Below are 16595 nucleotides of genomic sequence, written 5' to 3'. Positions count from 1 at the left end.
CTTCCGGAGCTTCAACCGAGCGTAATCGGGGAAAACAGGCACGAGATGCAATTACTGTCAGCACCGGGATAAAGGGAGAAGAGGCACTGGTCCCCTGTTGGGCTGCTACCAGCGTCAGTGGCAAGTCGGTGAAGTCGCCAGTTGCGCCAGAAGCCAGCAATTACGCGTTCCAGTTATTCACATTGCCTGCAGCTGCTCCATCCCACAACAAGTGTGAGCCCGGATAGCTCAGTCGGTAGAGCATTAGGCTTTTAACCTAAGGGTCCAGGGTTCGAGTCCCTGTCCGGGCGAAGATTTTAACGCTTCCGTAATGGCTCGTCTCGTAGCGCTGGTAGCCCTGTCGTAATCAGTGCACGGAGTTCGTTTCCTGTCAACATACTGCGCAGAACGGTTTGAGTTTTCACGATTCGAGGGAACTTTTGGCTGCGAGCAGTCGTGGCCGAGTGGTTAAGGCGTCTGACTAGAAATCAGATTCCCTCTGGGAGCGTAGGTTCGAGTCCTACCGACTGCGTCTCTCTTTTTTATTTTTTTGTTTAAGAAGAAGGAGCAGAAAATTTCGCAGTTTGCCTGTCGTTTTGGTACTTCGCTACACCTCACCTCTCACAGCCGTTTATATCGCCTGTCCTCTTGATAAGGGCGAATTCCAAGCGTCAGCTTTCGCGTCAGCCGAGCAAAGTCGGGACAAGTCGGGACATACTACAGGATGGCCTGCGTGGAGCAACGACGGAAAGAAAACGTTAATTTAACAGCACGTGGCTCACATACTCATACGTAAAAATTTGCGCCCGTTGCGGTGGCCGGGAATCGAACCCGGATCAACTGCTTGGAAGGCAACTATGCTCACCATTACACCACCACCGCACAGCCGATGCTCGTAACGCCGCGCTGTGTCGGCTTCCCGCCCGCCGGCAGCGGCCCACGGTGATAGTAGCTGTAGGCGCTTTACGAGGTAGGAGGGTGCATCCACACGCGTTCGGGCAGCGCCTCCACGCACGCTGCGTCTTTGGGCAAGACTCGTCGCCGCGGCCGCAAGGTTACTCACACGATAGTGATGAGCGGTCGCTTTAAGGCAGTGTAGTGGGGGACTCCGCGTGTGTAGCACTTTTTTCGGTTGTATCCGGCGTCGTTGGGTGGCAATCCCACTTTCCCTGCAGACAGCTACTCTGGAATATGCTCGGGAAGCACGGTCGACCGCCCCCAACAAATGCAACTAAAAAAATGAGAACAACAACAAAAAAAGCGGCAGGTTGTTCGCCTACCACGCGGGCGGCCCGGGTTCGATTCCCGGCCGATGCATCGTTTTGCTGTTCTCGCTATAATGCTGCCGCGCCGATTGCTCGTTTGAGCTGCGTCAGCCTCAGGAATGTATAGCAGGATTCGCTGTGAGAAGAACCAAACACGCAGCACGCAAGAGACCGTACTTGGACGGACGCGTGCTATATCTGAACTCTAGCGTCAGCCTGGCCCTACAGGCCGCTGTGTTCAGGTGCCGCAAGGGCGATGTACTGTAACCTCAGGCAGTGCTGCTTTCCGTTGGAAGAGCCGCGGCAGCAGTTTAATCTAGCAATTCGGGAAAGCACGTGTAGCAACACAACAGATTCTTGAGAAAGCGCAAACTGTCTATCTCTAATATGCGAGGCTTACCAAGTTTCCTGGGACGTTGGTCGCAAACGTGCCTCGGTAGCGCAGTGGGCAGCGCGTAAGTCTCATAATCTTAAGGTCGTGAGTTCGATCCTCACCTGGGGCATTTAATTTGCTGTACATCATGGCTGAATTAACGGCGTTGCTGTTGCTAGGGAACGAACTGAATTGTCGTTTGTTATCCACAAGGAGTCCACGCCTCAGCGTCAAAATGTTTACATCCAGCTATGGCAAGGTACAGCTTTGACCTTTCTCCTCCCCTGTTATGAGTAAAATATGATGCAAACAGCAATGAATAGTCAGTTTCGAGCTGTGCGCCATGCCAGTCTGTACGCGCAAATATGCTCGCAAACAGAGAACACCACTGAGTCCGGATTCAGCGCGAAATGCCAGAGGAGAGGGAGTTAACCTGACACTTAACGAGCAAATCCGGTGTGGTCTAGTGGCTAGGATACCTGGCTTTCACCCAGGAGGCCCGGGTTCGATTCCCGGTACCGGAAGGGAAGTTTTTGCGCACACGACCCTCCATGTTTTGGCCCTCCAACCCTCGTTTGTCGCCCTCCTTCCGGAGCTTCAACCGAGCGTAATCGGGGAAAACAGGCACGAGATGCAATTACTGTCAGCACCGGGATAAAGGGAGAAGAGGCACTGGTCCCCTGTTGGGCTGCTACCAGCGTCAGTGGCAAGTCGGTGAAGTCGCCAGTTGCGCCAGAAGCCAGCAATTACGCGTTCCAGTTATTCACATTGCCTGCAGCTGCTCCATCCCACAACAAGTGTGAGCCCGGATAGCTCAGTCGGTAGAGCATTAGGCTTTTAACCTAAGGGTCCAGGGTTCGAGTCCCTGTCCGGGCGAAGATTTTAACGCTTCCGTAATGGCTCGTCTCGTAGCGCTGGTAGCCCTGTCGTAATCAGTGCACGGAGTTCGTTTCCTGTCAACATACTGCGCAGAACGGTTTGAGTTTTCACGATTCGAGGGAACTTTTGGCTGCGAGCAGTCGTGGCCGAGTGGTTAAGGCGTCTGACTAGAAATCAGATTCCCTCTGGGAGCGTAGGTTCGAGTCCTACCGACTGCGTCTCTCTTTTTTATTTTTTTGTTTAAGAAGAAGGAGCAGAAAATTTCGCAGTTTGCCTGTCGTTTTGGTACTTCGCTACACCTCACCTCTCACAGCCGTTTATATCGCCTGTCCTCTTGATAAGGGCGAATTCCAAGCGTCAGCTTTCGCGTCAGCCGAGCAAAGTCGGGACAAGTCGGGACATACTACAGGATGGCCTGCGTGGAGCAACGACGGAAAGAAAACGTTAATTTAACAGCACGTGGCTCACATACTCATACGTAAAAATTTGCGCCCGTTGCGGTGGCCGGGAATCGAACCCGGATCAACTGCTTGGAAGGCAACTATGCTCACCATTACACCACCACCGCACAGCCGATGCTCGTAACGCCGCGCTGTGTCGGCTTCCCGCCCGCCGGCAGCGGCCCACGGTGATAGTAGCTGTAGGCGCTTTACGAGGTAGGAGGGTGCATCCACACGCGTTCGGGCAGCGCCTCCACGCACGCTGCGTCTTTGGGCAAGACTCGTCGCCGCGGCCGCAAGGTTACTCACACGATAGTGATGAGCGGTCGCTTTAAGGCAGTGTAGTGGGGGACTCCGCGTGTGTAGCACTTTTTTCGGTTGTATCCGGCGTCGTTGGGTGGCAATCCCACTTTCCCTGCAGACAGCTACTCTGGAATATGCTCGGGAAGCACGGTCGACCGCCCCCAACAAATGCAACTAAAAAAATGAGAACAACAACAAAAAAAGCGGCAGGTTGTTCGCCTACCACGCGGGCGGCCCGGGTTCGATTCCCGGCCGATGCATCGTTTTGCTGTTCTCGCTATAATGCTGCCGCGCCGATTGCTCGTTTGAGCTGCGTCAGCCTCAGGAATGTATAGCAGGATTCGCTGTGAGAAGAACCAAACACGCAGCACGCAAGAGACCGTACTTGGACGGACGCGTGCTATATCTGAACTCTAGCGTCAGCCTGGCCCTACAGGCCGCTGTGTTCAGGTGCCGCAAGGGCGATGTACTGTAACCTCAGGCAGTGCTGCTTTCCGTTGGAAGAGCCGCGGCAGCAGTTTAATCTAGCAATTCGGGAAAGCACGTGTAGCAACACAACAGATTCTTGAGAAAGCGCAAACTGTCTATCTCTAATATGCGAGGCTTACCAAGTTTCCTGGGACGTTGGTCGCAAACGTGCCTCGGTAGCGCAGTGGGCAGCGCGTAAGTCTCATAATCTTAAGGTCGTGAGTTCGATCCTCACCTGGGGCATTTAATTTGCTGTACATCATGGCTGAATTAACGGCGTTGCTGTTGCTAGGGAACGAACTGAATTGTCGTTTGTTATCCACAAGGAGTCCACGCCTCAGCGTCAAAATGTTTACATCCAGCTATGGCAAGGTACAGCTTTGACCTTTCTCCTCCCCTGTTATGAGTAAAATATGATGCAAACAGCAATGAATAGTCAGTTTCGAGCTGTGCGCCATGCCAGTCTGTACGCGCAAATATGCTCGCAAACAGAGAACACCACTGAGTCCGGATTCAGCGCGAAATGCCAGAGGAGAGGGAGTTAACCTGACACTTAACGAGCAAATCCGGTGTGGTCTAGTGGCTAGGATACCTGGCTTTCACCCAGGAGGCCCGGGTTCGATTCCCGGTACCGGAAGGGAAGTTTTTGCGCACACGACCCTCCATGTTTTGGCCCTCCAACCCTCGTTTGTCGCCCTCCTTCCGGAGCTTCAACCGAGCGTAATCGGGGAAAACAGGCACGAGATGCAATTACTGTCAGCACCGGGATAAAGGGAGAAGAGGCACTGGTCCCCTGTTGGGCTGCTACCAGCGTCAGTGGCAAGTCGGTGAAGTCGCCAGTTGCGCCAGAAGCCAGCAATTACGCGTTCCAGTTATTCACATTGCCTGCAGCTGCTCCATCCCACAACAAGTGTGAGCCCGGATAGCTCAGTCGGTAGAGCATTAGGCTTTTAACCTAAGGGTCCAGGGTTCGAGTCCCTGTCCGGGCGAAGATTTTAACGCTTCCGTAATGGCTCGTCTCGTAGCGCTGGTAGCCCTGTCGTAATCAGTGCACGGAGTTCGTTTCCTGTCAACATACTGCGCAGAACGGTTTGAGTTTTCACGATTCGAGGGAACTTTTGGCTGCGAGCAGTCGTGGCCGAGTGGTTAAGGCGTCTGACTAGAAATCAGATTCCCTCTGGGAGCGTAGGTTCGAGTCCTACCGACTGCGTCTCTCTTTTTTATTTTTTTGTTTAAGAAGAAGGAGCAGAAAATTTCGCAGTTTGCCTGTCGTTTTGGTACTTCGCTACACCTCACCTCTCACAGCCGTTTATATCGCCTGTCCTCTTGATAAGGGCGAATTCCAAGCGTCAGCTTTCGCGTCAGCCGAGCAAAGTCGGGACAAGTCGGGACATACTACAGGATGGCCTGCGTGGAGCAACGACGGAAAGAAAACGTTAATTTAACAGCACGTGGCTCACATACTCATACGTAAAAATTTGCGCCCGTTGCGGTGGCCGGGAATCGAACCCGGATCAACTGCTTGGAAGGCAACTATGCTCACCATTACACCACCACCGCACAGCCGATGCTCGTAACGCCGCGCTGTGTCGGCTTCCCGCCCGCCGGCAGCGGCCCACGGTGATAGTAGCTGTAGGCGCTTTACGAGGTAGGAGGGTGCATCCACACGCGTTCGGGCAGCGCCTCCACGCACGCTGCGTCTTTGGGCAAGACTCGTCGCCGCGGCCGCAAGGTTACTCACACGATAGTGATGAGCGGTCGCTTTAAGGCAGTGTAGTGGGGGACTCCGCGTGTGTAGCACTTTTTTCGGTTGTATCCGGCGTCGTTGGGTGGCAATCCCACTTTCCCTGCAGACAGCTACTCTGGAATATGCTCGGGAAGCACGGTCGACCGCCCCCAACAAATGCAACTAAAAAAATGAGAACAACAACAAAAAAAGCGGCAGGTTGTTCGCCTACCACGCGGGCGGCCCGGGTTCGATTCCCGGCCGATGCATCGTTTTGCTGTTCTCGCTATAATGCTGCCGCGCCGATTGCTCGTTTGAGCTGCGTCAGCCTCAGGAATGTATAGCAGGATTCGCTGTGAGAAGAACCAAACACGCAGCACGCAAGAGACCGTACTTGGACGGACGCGTGCTATATCTGAACTCTAGCGTCAGCCTGGCCCTACAGGCCGCTGTGTTCAGGTGCCGCAAGGGCGATGTACTGTAACCTCAGGCAGTGCTGCTTTCCGTTGGAAGAGCCGCGGCAGCAGTTTAATCTAGCAATTCGGGAAAGCACGTGTAGCAACACAACAGATTCTTGAGAAAGCGCAAACTGTCTATCTCTAATATGCGAGACTTACCAAGTTTCCTGGGACGTTGGTCGCAAACGTGCCTCGGTAGCGCAGTGGGCAGCGCGTAAGTCTCATAATCTTAAGGTCGTGAGTTCGATCCTCACCTGGGGCATTTAATTTGCTGTACATCATGGCTGAATTAACGGCGTTGCTGTTGCTAGGGAACGAACTGAATTGTCGTTTGTTATCCACAAGGAGTCCACGCCTCAGCGTCAAAATGTTTACATCCAGCTATGGCAAGGTACAGCTTTGACCTTTCTCCTCCCCTGTTATGAGTAAAATATGATGCAAACAGCAATGAATAGTCAGTTTCGAGCTGTGCGCCATGCCAGTCTGTACGCGCAAATATGCTCGCAAACAGAGAACACCACTGAGTCCGGATTCAGCGCGAAATGCCAGAGGAGAGGGAGTTAACCTGACACTTAACGAGCAAATCCGGTGTGGTCTAGTGGCTAGGATACCTGGCTTTCACCCAGGAGGCCCGGGTTCGATTCCCGGTACCGGAAGGGAAGTTTTTGCGCACACGACCCTCCATGTTTTGGCCCTCCAACCCTCGTTTGTCGCCCTCCTTCCGGAGCTTCAACCGAGCGTAATCGGGGAAAACAGGCACGAGATGCAATTACTGTCAGCACCGGGATAAAGGGAGAAGAGGCACTGGTCCCCTGTTGGGCTGCTACCAGCGTCAGTGGCAAGTCGGTGAAGTCGCCAGTTGCGCCAGAAGCCAGCAATTACGCGTTCCAGTTATTCACATTGCCTGCAGCTGCTCCATCCCACAACAAGTGTGAGCCCGGATAGCTCAGTCGGTAGAGCATTAGGCTTTTAACCTAAGGGTCCAGGGTTCGAGTCCCTGTCCGGGCGAAGATTTTAACGCTTCCGTAATGGCTCGTCTCGTAGCGCTGGTAGCCCTGTCGTAATCAGTGCACGGAGTTCGTTTCCTGTCAACATACTGCGCAGAACGGTTTGAGTTTTCACGATTCGAGGGAACTTTTGGCTGCGAGCAGTCGTGGCCGAGTGGTTAAGGCGTCTGACTAGAAATCAGATTCCCTCTGGGAGCGTAGGTTCGAGTCCTACCGACTGCGTCTCTCTTTTTTATTTTTTTGTTTAAGAAGAAGGAGCAGAAAATTTCGCAGTTTGCCTGTCGTTTTGGTACTTCGCTACACCTCACCTCTCACAGCCGTTTATATCGCCTGTCCTCTTGATAAGGGCGAATTCCAAGCGTCAGCTTTCGCGTCAGCCGAGCAAAGTCGGGACAAGTCGGGACATACTACAGGATGGCCTGCGTGGAGCAACGACGGAAAGAAAACGTTAATTTAACAGCACGTGGCTCACATACTCATACGTAAAAATTTGCGCCCGTTGCGGTGGCCGGGAATCGAACCCGGATCAACTGCTTGGAAGGCAACTATGCTCACCATTACACCACCACCGCACAGCCGATGCTCGTAACGCCGCGCTGTGTCGGCTTCCCGCCCGCCGGCAGCGGCCCACGGTGATAGTAGCTGTAGGCGCTTTACGAGGTAGGAGGGTGCATCCACACGCGTTCGGGCAGCGCCTCCACGCACGCTGCGTCTTTGGGCAAGACTCGTCGCCGCGGCCGCAAGGTTACTCACACGATAGTGATGAGCGGTCGCTTTAAGGCAGTGTAGTGGGGGACTCCGCGTGTGTAGCACTTTTTTCGGTTGTATCCGGCGTCGTTGGGTGGCAATCCCACTTTCCCTGCAGACAGCTACTCTGGAATATGCTCGGGAAGCACGGTCGACCGCCCCCAACAAATGCAACTAAAAAAATGAGAACAACAACAAAAAAAGCGGCAGGTTGTTCGCCTACCACGCGGGCGGCCCGGGTTCGATTCCCGGCCGATGCATCGTTTTGCTGTTCTCGCTATAATGCTGCCGCGCCGATTGCTCGTTTGAGCTGCGTCAGCCTCAGGAATGTATAGCAGGATTCGCTGTGAGAAGAACCAAACACGCAGCACGCAAGAGACCGTACTTGGACGGACGCGTGCTATATCTGAACTCTAGCGTCAGCCTGGCCCTACAGGCCGCTGTGTTCAGGTGCCGCAAGGGCGATGTACTGTAACCTCAGGCAGTGCTGCTTTCCGTTGGAAGAGCCGCGGCAGCAGTTTAATCTAGCAATTCGGGAAAGCACGTGTAGCAACACAACAGATTCTTGAGAAAGCGCAAACTGTCTATCTCTAATATGCGAGGCTTACCAAGTTTCCTGGGACGTTGGTCGCAAACGTGCCTCGGTAGCGCAGTGGGCAGCGCGTAAGTCTCATAATCTTAAGGTCGTGAGTTCGATCCTCACCTGGGGCATTTAATTTGCTGTACATCATGGCTGAATTAACGGCGTTGCTGTTGCTAGGGAACGAACTGAATTGTCGTTTGTTATCCACAAGGAGTCCACGCCTCAGCGTCAAAATGTTTACATCCAGCTATGGCAAGGTACAGCTTTGACCTTTCTCCTCCCCTGTTATGAGTAAAATATGATGCAAACAGCAATGAATAGTCAGTTTCGAGCTGTGCGCCATGCCAGTCTGTACGCGCAAATATGCTCGCAAACAGAGAACACCACTGAGTCCGGATTCAGCGCGAAATGCCAGAGGAGAGGGAGTTAACCTGACACTTAACGAGCAAATCCGGTGTGGTCTAGTGGCTAGGATACCTGGCTTTCACCCAGGAGGCCCGGGTTCGATTCCCGGTACCGGAAGGGAAGTTTTTGCGCACACGACCCTCCATGTTTTGGCCCTCCAACCCTCGTTTGTCGCCCTCCTTCCGGAGCTTCAACCGAGCGTAATCGGGGAAAACAGGCACGAGATGCAATTACTGTCAGCACCGGGATAAAGGGAGAAGAGGCACTGGTCCCCTGTTGGGCTGCTACCAGCGTCAGTGGCAAGTCGGTGAAGTCGCCAGTTGCGCCAGAAGCCAGCAATTACGCGTTCCAGTTATTCACATTGCCTGCAGCTGCTCCATCCCACAACAAGTGTGAGCCCGGATAGCTCAGTCGGTAGAGCATTAGGCTTTTAACCTAAGGGTCCAGGGTTCGAGTCCCTGTCCGGGCGAAGATTTTAACGCTTCCGTAATGGCTCGTCTCGTAGCGCTGGTAGCCCTGTCGTAATCAGTGCACGGAGTTCGTTTCCTGTCAACATACTGCGCAGAACGGTTTGAGTTTTCACGATTCGAGGGAACTTTTGGCTGCGAGCAGTCGTGGCCGAGTGGTTAAGGCGTCTGACTAGAAATCAGATTCCCTCTGGGAGCGTAGGTTCGAGTCCTACCGACTGCGTCTCTCTTTTTTATTTTTTTGTTTAAGAAGAAGGAGCAGAAAATTTCGCAGTTTGCCTGTCGTTTTGGTACTTCGCTACACCTCACCTCTCACAGCCGTTTATATCGCCTGTCCTCTTGATAAGGGCGAATTCCAAGCGTCAGCTTTCGCGTCAGCCGAGCAAAGTCGGGACAAGTCGGGACATACTACAGGATGGCCTGCGTGGAGCAACGACGGAAAGAAAACGTTAATTTAACAGCACGTGGCTCACATACTCATACGTAAAAATTTGCGCCCGTTGCGGTGGCCGGGAATCGAACCCGGATCAACTGCTTGGAAGGCAACTATGCTCACCATTACACCACCACCGCACAGCCGATGCTCGTAACGCCGCGCTGTGTCGGCTTCCCGCCCGCCGGCAGCGGCCCACGGTGATAGTAGCTGTAGGCGCTTTACGAGGTAGGAGGGTGCATCCACACGCGTTCGGGCAGCGCCTCCACGCACGCTGCGTCTTTGGGCAAGACTCGTCGCCGCGGCCGCAAGGTTACTCACACGATAGTGATGAGCGGTCGCTTTAAGGCAGTGTAGTGGGGGACTCCGCGTGTGTAGCACTTTTTTCGGTTGTATCCGGCGTCGTTGGGTGGCAATCCCACTTTCCCTGCAGACAGCTACTCTGGAATATGCTCGGGAAGCACGGTCGACCGCCCCCAACAAATGCAACTAAAAAAATGAGAACAACAACAAAAAAAGCGGCAGGTTGTTCGCCTACCACGCGGGCGGCCCGGGTTCGATTCCCGGCCGATGCATCGTTTTGCTGTTCTCGCTATAATGCTGCCGCGCCGATTGCTCGTTTGAGCTGCGTCAGCCTCAGGAATGTATAGCAGGATTCGCTGTGAGAAGAACCAAACACGCAGCACGCAAGAGACCGTACTTGGACGGACGCGTGCTATATCTGAACTCTAGCGTCAGCCTGGCCCTACAGGCCGCTGTGTTCAGGTGCCGCAAGGGCGATGTACTGTAACCTCAGGCAGTGCTGCTTTCCGTTGGAAGAGCCGCGGCAGCAGTTTAATCTAGCAATTCGGGAAAGCACGTGTAGCAACACAACAGATTCTTGAGAAAGCGCAAACTGTCTATCTCTAATATGCGAGGCTTACCAAGTTTCCTGGGACGTTGGTCGCAAACGTGCCTCGGTAGCGCAGTGGGCAGCGCGTAAGTCTCATAATCTTAAGGTCGTGAGTTCGATCCTCACCTGGGGCATTTAATTTGCTGTACATCATGGCTGAATTAACGGCGTTGCTGTTGCTAGGGAACGAACTGAATTGTCGTTTGTTATCCACAAGGAGTCCACGCCTCAGCGTCAAAATGTTTACATCCAGCTATGGCAAGGTACAGCTTTGACCTTTCTCCTCCCCTGTTATGAGTAAAATATGATGCAAACAGCAATGAATAGTCAGTTTCGAGCTGTGCGCCATGCCAGTCTGTACGCGCAAATATGCTCGCAAACAGAGAACACCACTGAGTCCGGATTCAGCGCGAAATGCCAGAGGAGAGGGAGTTAACCTGACACTTAACGAGCAAATCCGGTGTGGTCTAGTGGCTAGGATACCTGGCTTTCACCCAGGAGGCCCGGGTTCGATTCCCGGTACCGGAAGGGAAGTTTTTGCGCACACGACCCTCCATGTTTTGGCCCTCCAACCCTCGTTTGTCGCCCTCCTTCCGGAGCTTCAACCGAGCGTAATCGGGGAAAACAGGCACGAGATGCAATTACTGTCAGCACCGGGATAAAGGGAGAAGAGGCACTGGTCCCCTGTTGGGCTGCTACCAGCGTCAGTGGCAAGTCGGTGAAGTCGCCAGTTGCGCCAGAAGCCAGCAATTACGCGTTCCAGTTATTCACATTGCCTGCAGCTGCTCCATCCCACAACAAGTTTGAGCCCGGATAGCTCAGTCGGTAGAGCATTAGGCTTTTAACCTAAGGGTCCAGGGTTCGAGTCCCTGTCCGGGCGAAGATTTTAACGCTTCCGTAATGGCTCGTCTCGTAGCGCTGGTAGCCCTGTCGTAATCAGTGCACGGAGTTCGTTTCCTGTCAACATACTGCGCAGAACGGTTTGAGTTTTCACGATTCGAGGGAACTTTTGGCTGCGAGCAGTCGTGGCCGAGTGGTTAAGGCGTCTGACTAGAAATCAGATTCCCTCTGGGAGCGTAGGTTCGAGTCCTACCGACTGCGTCTCTCTTTTTTATTTTTTTGTTTAAGAAGAAGGAGCAGAAAATTTCGCAGTTTGCCTGTCGTTTTGGTACTTCGCTACACCTCACCTCTCACAGCCGTTTATATCGCCTGTCCTCTTGATAAGGGCGAATTCCAAGCGTCAGCTTTCGCGTCAGCCGAGCAAAGTCGGGACAAGTCGGGACATACTACAGGATGGCCTGCGTGGAGCAACGACGGAAAGAAAACGTTAATTTAACAGCACGTGGCTCACATACTCATACGTAAAAATTTGCGCCCGTTGCGGTGGCCGGGAATCGAACCCGGATCAACTGCTTGGAAGGCAACTATGCTCACCATTACACCACCACCGCACAGCCGATGCTCGTAACGCCGCGCTGTGTCGGCTTCCCGCCCGCCGGCAGCGGCCCACGGTGATAGTAGCTGTAGGCGCTTTACGAGGTAGGAGGGTGCATCCACACGCGTTCGGGCAGCGCCTCCACGCACGCTGCGTCTTTGGGCAAGACTCGTCGCCGCGGCCGCAAGGTTACTCACACGATAGTGATGAGCGGTCGCTTTAAGGCAGTGTAGTGGGGGACTCCGCGTGTGTAGCACTTTTTTCGGTTGTATCCGGCGTCGTTGGGTGGCAATCCCACTTTCCCTGCAGACAGCTACTCTGGAATATGCTCGGGAAGCACGGTCGACCGCCCCCAACAAATGCAACTAAAAAAATGAGAACAACAACAAAAAAAGCGGCAGGTTGTTCGCCTACCACGCGGGCGGCCCGGGTTCGATTCCCGGCCGATGCATCGTTTTGCTGTTCTCGCTATAATGCTGCCGCGCCGATTGCTCGTTTGAGCTGCGTCAGCCTCAGGAATGTATAGCAGGATTCGCTGTGAGAAGAACCAAACACGCAGCACGCAAGAGACCGTACTTGGACGGACGCGTGCTATATCTGAACTCTAGCGTCAGCCTGGCCCTACAGGCCGCTGTGTTCAGGTGCCGCAAGGGCGATGTACTGTAACCTCAGGCAGTGCTGCTTTCCGTTGGAAGAGCCGCGGCAGCAGTTTAATCTAGCAATTCGGGAAAGCACGTGTAGCAACACAACAGATTCTTGAGAAAGCGCAAACTGTCTATCTCTAATATGCGAGGCTTACCAAGTTTCCTGGGACGTTGGTCGCAAACGTGCCTCGGTAGCGCAGTGGGCAGCGCGTAAGTCTCATAATCTTAAGGTCGTGAGTTCGATCCTCACCTGGGGCATTTAATTTGCTGTACATCATGGCTGAATTAACGGCGTTGCTGTTGCTAGGGAACGAACTGAATTGTCGTTTGTTATCCACAAGGAGTCCACGCCTCAGCGTCAAAATGTTTACATCCAGCTATGGCAAGGTACAGCTTTGACCTTTCTCCTCCCCTGTTATGAGTAAAATATGATGCAAACAGCAATGAATAGTCAGTTTCGAGCTGTGCGCCATGCCAGTCTGTACGCGCAAATATGCTCGCAAACAGAGAACACCACTGAGTCCGGATTCAGCGCGAAATGCCAGAGGAGAGGGAGTTAACCTGACACTTAACGAGCAAATCCGGTGTGGTCTAGTGGCTAGGATACCTGGCTTTCACCCAGGAGGCCCGGGTTCGATTCCCGGTACCGGAAGGGAAGTTTTTGCGCACACGACCCTCCATGTTTTGGCCCTCCAACCCTCGTTTGTCGCCCTCCTTCCGGAGCTTCAACCGAGCGTAATCGGGGAAAACAGGCACGAGATGCAATTACTGTCAGCACCGGGATAAAGGGAGAAGAGGCACTGGTCCCCTGTTGGGCTGCTACCAGCGTCAGTGGCAAGTCGGTGAAGTCGCCAGTTGCGCCAGAAGCCAGCAATTACGCGTTCCAGTTATTCACATTGCCTGCAGCTGCTCCATCCCACAACAAGTGTGAGCCCGGATAGCTCAGTCGGTAGAGCATTAGGCTTTTAACCTAAGGGTCCAGGGTTCGAGTCCCTGTCCGGGCGAAGATTTTAACGCTTCCGTAATGGCTCGTCTCGTAGCGCTGGTAGCCCTGTCGTAATCAGTGCACGGAGTTCGTTTCCTGTCAACATACTGCGCAGAACGGTTTGAGTTTTCACGATTCGAGGGAACTTTTGGCTGCGAGCAGTCTTGGCCGAGTGGTTAAGGCGTCTGACTAGAAATCAGATTCCCTCTGGGAGCGTAGGTTCGAGTCCTACCGACTGCGTCTCTCTTTTTTATTTTTTTGTTTAAGAAGAAGGAGCAGAAAATTTCGCAGTTTGCCTGTCGTTTTGGTACTTCGCTACACCTCACCTCTCACAGCCGTTTATATCGCCTGTCCTCTTGATAAGGGCGAATTCCAAGCGTCAGCTTTCGCGTCAGCCGAGCAAAGTCGGGACAAGTCGGGACATACTACAGGATGGCCTGCGTGGAGCAACGACGGAAAGAAAACGTTAATTTAACAGCACGTGGCTCACATACTCATACGTAAAAATTTGCGCCCGTTGCGGTGGCCGGGAATCGAACCCGGATCAACTGCTTGGAAGGCAACTATGCTCACCATTACACCACCACCGCACAGCCGATGCTCGTAACGCCGCGCTGTGTCGGCTTCCCGCCCGCCGGCAGCGGCCCACGGTGATAGTAGCTGTAGGCGCTTTACGAGGTAGGAGGGTGCATCCACACGCGTTCGGGCAGCGCCTCCACGCACGCTGCGTCTTTGGGCAAGACTCGTCGCCGCGGCCGCAAGGTTACTCACACGATAGTGATGAGCGGTCGCTTTAAGGCAGTGTAGTGGGGGACTCCGCGTGTGTAGCACTTTTTTCGGTTGTATCCGGCGTCGTTGGGTGGCAATCCCACTTTCCCTGCAGACAGCTACTCTGGAATATGCTCGGGAAGCACGGTCGACCGCCCCCAACAAATGCAACTAAAAAAATGAGAACAACAACAAAAAAAGCGGCAGGTTGTTCGCCTACCACGCGGGCGGCCCGGGTTCGATTCCCGGCCGATGCATCGTTTTGCTGTTCTCGCTATAATGCTGCCGCGCCGATTGCTCGTTTGAGCTGCGTCAGCCTCAGGAATGTATAGCAGGATTCGCTGTGAGAAGAACCAAACACGCAGCACGCAAGAGACCGTACTTGGACGGACGCGTGCTATATCTGAACTCTAGCGTCAGCCTGGCCCTACAGGCCGCTGTGTTCAGGTGCCGCAAGGGCGATGTACTGTAACCTCAGGCAGTGCTGCTTTCCGTTGGAAGAGCCGCGGCAGCAGTTTAATCTAGCAATTCGGGAAAGCACGTGTAGCAACACAACAGATTCTTGAGAAAGCGCAAACTGTCTATCTCTAATATGCGAGGCTTACCAAGTTTCCTGGGACGTTGGTCGCAAACGTGCCTCGGTAGCGCAGTGGGCAGCGCGTAAGTCTCATAATCTTAAGGTCGTGAGTTCGATCCTCACCTGGGGCATTTAATTTGCTGTACATCATGGCTGAATTAACGGCGTTGCTGTTGCTAGGGAACGAACTGAATTGTCGTTTGTTATCCACAAGGAGTCCACGCCTCAGCGTCAAAATGTTTACATCCAGCTATGGCAAGGTACAGCTTTGACCTTTCTCCTCCCCTGTTATGAGTAAAATATGATGCAAACAGCAATGAATAGTCAGTTTCGAGCTGTGCGCCATGCCAGTCTGTACGCGCAAATATGCTCGCAAACAGAGAACACCACTGAGTCCGGATTCAGCGCGAAATGCCAGAGGAGAGGGAGTTAACCTGACACTTAACGAGCAAATCCGGTGTGGTCTAGTGGCTAGGATACCTGGCTTTCACCCAGGAGGCCCGGGTTCGATTCCCGGTACCGGAAGGGAAGTTTTTGCGCACACGACCCTCCATGTTTTGGCCCTCCAACCCTCGTTTGTCGCCCTCCTTCCGGAGCTTCAACCGAGCGTAATCGGGGAAAACAGGCACGAGATGCAATTACTGTCAGCACCGGGATAAAGGGAGAAGAGGCACTGGTCCCCTGTTGGGCTGCTACCAGCGTCAGTGGCAAGTCGGTGAAGTCGCCAGTTGCGCCAGAAGCCAGCAATTACGCGTTCCAGTTATTCACATTGCCTGCAGCTGCTCCATCCCACAACAAGTGTGAGCCCGGATAGCTCAGTCGGTAGAGCATTAGGCTTTTAACCTAAGGGTCCAGGGTTCGAGTCCCTGTCCGGGCGAAGATTTTAACGCTTCCGTAATGGCTCGTCTCGTAGCGCTGGTAGCCCTGTCGTAATCAGTGCACGGAGTTCGTTTCCTGTCAACATACTGCGCAGAACGGTTTGAGTTTTCACGATTCGAGGGAACTTTTGGCTGCGAGCAGTCTTGGCCGAGTGGTTAAGGCGTCTGACTAGAAATCAGATTCCCTCTGGGAGCGTAGGTTCGAGTCCTACCGACTGCGTCTCTCTTTTTTATTTTTTTGTTTAAGAAGAAGGAGCAGAAAATTTCGCAGTTTGCCTGTCGTTTTGGTACTTCGCTACACCTCACCTCTCACAGCCGTTTATATCGCCTGTCCTCTTGATAAGGGCGAATTCCAAGCGTCAGCTTTCGCGTCAGCCGAGCAAAGTCGGGACAAGTCGGGACATACTACAGGATGGCCTGCGTGGAGCAACGACGGAAAGAAAACGTTAATTTAACAGCACGTGGCTCACATACTCATACGTAAAAATTTGCGCCCGTTGCGGTGGCCGGGAATCGAACCCGGATCAACTGCTTGGAAGGCAACTATGCTCACCATTACACCACCACCGCACAGCCGATGCTCGTAACGCCGCGCTGTGTCGGCTTCCCGCCCGCCGGCAGCGGCCCACGGTGATAGTAGCTGTAGGCGCTTTACGAGGTAGGAGGGTGCATCCACACGCGTTCGGGCAGCGCCTCCACGCACGCTGCGTCTTTGGGCAAGACTCGTCGCCGCGGCCGCAAGGTTACTCACACGATAGTGATGAGCGGTCGCTTTAAGGCAGTGTAGTGGGGGACTCCGCGTGTGTAGCACTTTTTTCGGTTGTATCCGGCGTCGTTGGGTGGCAATCCCACTTTCCCTGCAGACAGCTACTCTGGAATATGC

The 16595-nt window shown here is 53.7% G+C and overlaps 38 non-coding genes across 38 annotated transcripts; 30 read left to right on the top strand and 8 right to left on the bottom strand.

Annotated features, from left to right (window-relative positions):
• The first annotated feature begins 217 nt into the window (after positions 1-217).
• Positions 218-290, top strand: Trnak-uuu. Its single transcript has one exon. It is a non-coding gene; the product is annotated as a tRNA-Lys (tRNA).
• A 139-nt stretch (positions 291-429) lies between these two features.
• Trnas-aga lies at positions 430-511 on the top strand. Its single transcript has one exon. It is a non-coding gene; the product is annotated as a tRNA-Ser (tRNA).
• Positions 512-789: 278 nt separating this feature from the next.
• On the bottom strand, positions 790-861 carry Trnag-ucc. Its single transcript has one exon. It is a non-coding gene; the product is annotated as a tRNA-Gly (tRNA).
• Positions 862-1674: 813 nt separating this feature from the next.
• Positions 1675-1747, top strand: Trnam-cau. Its single transcript has one exon. It is a non-coding gene; the product is annotated as a tRNA-Met (tRNA).
• Positions 1748-2069: 322 nt separating this feature from the next.
• On the top strand, positions 2070-2141 carry Trnae-uuc. The gene has a single exon. It is a non-coding gene; the product is annotated as a tRNA-Glu (tRNA).
• Positions 2142-2420: 279 nt separating this feature from the next.
• On the top strand, positions 2421-2493 carry Trnak-uuu. The gene has a single exon. It is a non-coding gene; the product is annotated as a tRNA-Lys (tRNA).
• Positions 2494-2632: 139 nt separating this feature from the next.
• Positions 2633-2714, top strand: Trnas-aga. Its single transcript has one exon. It is a non-coding gene; the product is annotated as a tRNA-Ser (tRNA).
• A 278-nt stretch (positions 2715-2992) lies between these two features.
• On the bottom strand, positions 2993-3064 carry Trnag-ucc. Its single transcript has one exon. It is a non-coding gene; the product is annotated as a tRNA-Gly (tRNA).
• Positions 3065-3877: 813 nt separating this feature from the next.
• Positions 3878-3950, top strand: Trnam-cau. The gene has a single exon. It is a non-coding gene; the product is annotated as a tRNA-Met (tRNA).
• A 322-nt stretch (positions 3951-4272) lies between these two features.
• On the top strand, positions 4273-4344 carry Trnae-uuc. The gene has a single exon. It is a non-coding gene; the product is annotated as a tRNA-Glu (tRNA).
• Positions 4345-4623: 279 nt separating this feature from the next.
• Trnak-uuu lies at positions 4624-4696 on the top strand. Its single transcript has one exon. It is a non-coding gene; the product is annotated as a tRNA-Lys (tRNA).
• A 139-nt stretch (positions 4697-4835) lies between these two features.
• Trnas-aga lies at positions 4836-4917 on the top strand. Its single transcript has one exon. It is a non-coding gene; the product is annotated as a tRNA-Ser (tRNA).
• Positions 4918-5195: 278 nt separating this feature from the next.
• On the bottom strand, positions 5196-5267 carry Trnag-ucc. Its single transcript has one exon. It is a non-coding gene; the product is annotated as a tRNA-Gly (tRNA).
• An 813-nt stretch (positions 5268-6080) lies between these two features.
• On the top strand, positions 6081-6153 carry Trnam-cau. The gene has a single exon. It is a non-coding gene; the product is annotated as a tRNA-Met (tRNA).
• Positions 6154-6475: 322 nt separating this feature from the next.
• On the top strand, positions 6476-6547 carry Trnae-uuc. Its single transcript has one exon. It is a non-coding gene; the product is annotated as a tRNA-Glu (tRNA).
• Positions 6548-6826: 279 nt separating this feature from the next.
• Trnak-uuu lies at positions 6827-6899 on the top strand. Its single transcript has one exon. It is a non-coding gene; the product is annotated as a tRNA-Lys (tRNA).
• A 139-nt stretch (positions 6900-7038) lies between these two features.
• On the top strand, positions 7039-7120 carry Trnas-aga. The gene has a single exon. It is a non-coding gene; the product is annotated as a tRNA-Ser (tRNA).
• A 278-nt stretch (positions 7121-7398) lies between these two features.
• On the bottom strand, positions 7399-7470 carry Trnag-ucc. The gene has a single exon. It is a non-coding gene; the product is annotated as a tRNA-Gly (tRNA).
• Positions 7471-8283: 813 nt separating this feature from the next.
• Positions 8284-8356, top strand: Trnam-cau. Its single transcript has one exon. It is a non-coding gene; the product is annotated as a tRNA-Met (tRNA).
• A 322-nt stretch (positions 8357-8678) lies between these two features.
• Positions 8679-8750, top strand: Trnae-uuc. The gene has a single exon. It is a non-coding gene; the product is annotated as a tRNA-Glu (tRNA).
• Positions 8751-9029: 279 nt separating this feature from the next.
• Positions 9030-9102, top strand: Trnak-uuu. The gene has a single exon. It is a non-coding gene; the product is annotated as a tRNA-Lys (tRNA).
• A 139-nt stretch (positions 9103-9241) lies between these two features.
• Positions 9242-9323, top strand: Trnas-aga. The gene has a single exon. It is a non-coding gene; the product is annotated as a tRNA-Ser (tRNA).
• Positions 9324-9601: 278 nt separating this feature from the next.
• Trnag-ucc lies at positions 9602-9673 on the bottom strand. The gene has a single exon. It is a non-coding gene; the product is annotated as a tRNA-Gly (tRNA).
• Positions 9674-10486: 813 nt separating this feature from the next.
• Positions 10487-10559, top strand: Trnam-cau. Its single transcript has one exon. It is a non-coding gene; the product is annotated as a tRNA-Met (tRNA).
• A 322-nt stretch (positions 10560-10881) lies between these two features.
• Positions 10882-10953, top strand: Trnae-uuc. Its single transcript has one exon. It is a non-coding gene; the product is annotated as a tRNA-Glu (tRNA).
• A 279-nt stretch (positions 10954-11232) lies between these two features.
• On the top strand, positions 11233-11305 carry Trnak-uuu. The gene has a single exon. It is a non-coding gene; the product is annotated as a tRNA-Lys (tRNA).
• A 139-nt stretch (positions 11306-11444) lies between these two features.
• On the top strand, positions 11445-11526 carry Trnas-aga. The gene has a single exon. It is a non-coding gene; the product is annotated as a tRNA-Ser (tRNA).
• A 278-nt stretch (positions 11527-11804) lies between these two features.
• Trnag-ucc lies at positions 11805-11876 on the bottom strand. The gene has a single exon. It is a non-coding gene; the product is annotated as a tRNA-Gly (tRNA).
• An 813-nt stretch (positions 11877-12689) lies between these two features.
• Trnam-cau lies at positions 12690-12762 on the top strand. Its single transcript has one exon. It is a non-coding gene; the product is annotated as a tRNA-Met (tRNA).
• A 322-nt stretch (positions 12763-13084) lies between these two features.
• Trnae-uuc lies at positions 13085-13156 on the top strand. The gene has a single exon. It is a non-coding gene; the product is annotated as a tRNA-Glu (tRNA).
• A 279-nt stretch (positions 13157-13435) lies between these two features.
• Positions 13436-13508, top strand: Trnak-uuu. The gene has a single exon. It is a non-coding gene; the product is annotated as a tRNA-Lys (tRNA).
• A 139-nt stretch (positions 13509-13647) lies between these two features.
• Positions 13648-13729, top strand: Trnas-aga. Its single transcript has one exon. It is a non-coding gene; the product is annotated as a tRNA-Ser (tRNA).
• A 278-nt stretch (positions 13730-14007) lies between these two features.
• Trnag-ucc lies at positions 14008-14079 on the bottom strand. The gene has a single exon. It is a non-coding gene; the product is annotated as a tRNA-Gly (tRNA).
• Positions 14080-14892: 813 nt separating this feature from the next.
• On the top strand, positions 14893-14965 carry Trnam-cau. The gene has a single exon. It is a non-coding gene; the product is annotated as a tRNA-Met (tRNA).
• Positions 14966-15287: 322 nt separating this feature from the next.
• Positions 15288-15359, top strand: Trnae-uuc. Its single transcript has one exon. It is a non-coding gene; the product is annotated as a tRNA-Glu (tRNA).
• Positions 15360-15638: 279 nt separating this feature from the next.
• Positions 15639-15711, top strand: Trnak-uuu. The gene has a single exon. It is a non-coding gene; the product is annotated as a tRNA-Lys (tRNA).
• Positions 15712-15850: 139 nt separating this feature from the next.
• Trnas-aga lies at positions 15851-15932 on the top strand. Its single transcript has one exon. It is a non-coding gene; the product is annotated as a tRNA-Ser (tRNA).
• A 278-nt stretch (positions 15933-16210) lies between these two features.
• Positions 16211-16282, bottom strand: Trnag-ucc. Its single transcript has one exon. It is a non-coding gene; the product is annotated as a tRNA-Gly (tRNA).
• Positions 16283-16595: the final 313 nt, after the last annotated feature.

The sequence above is a fragment of the Schistocerca americana genome, unplaced genomic scaffold (genome assembly GCF_021461395.2).
Source record: "Schistocerca americana isolate TAMUIC-IGC-003095 unplaced genomic scaffold, iqSchAmer2.1 HiC_scaffold_700, whole genome shotgun sequence".
In the NCBI taxonomy this organism is placed as follows: Eukaryota; Metazoa; Arthropoda; class Insecta; order Orthoptera; family Acrididae; genus Schistocerca; species Schistocerca americana.
Note: the sequence above shows the minus strand (reverse complement) of the source record. Positions and strands in the feature narration are given on the sequence as shown.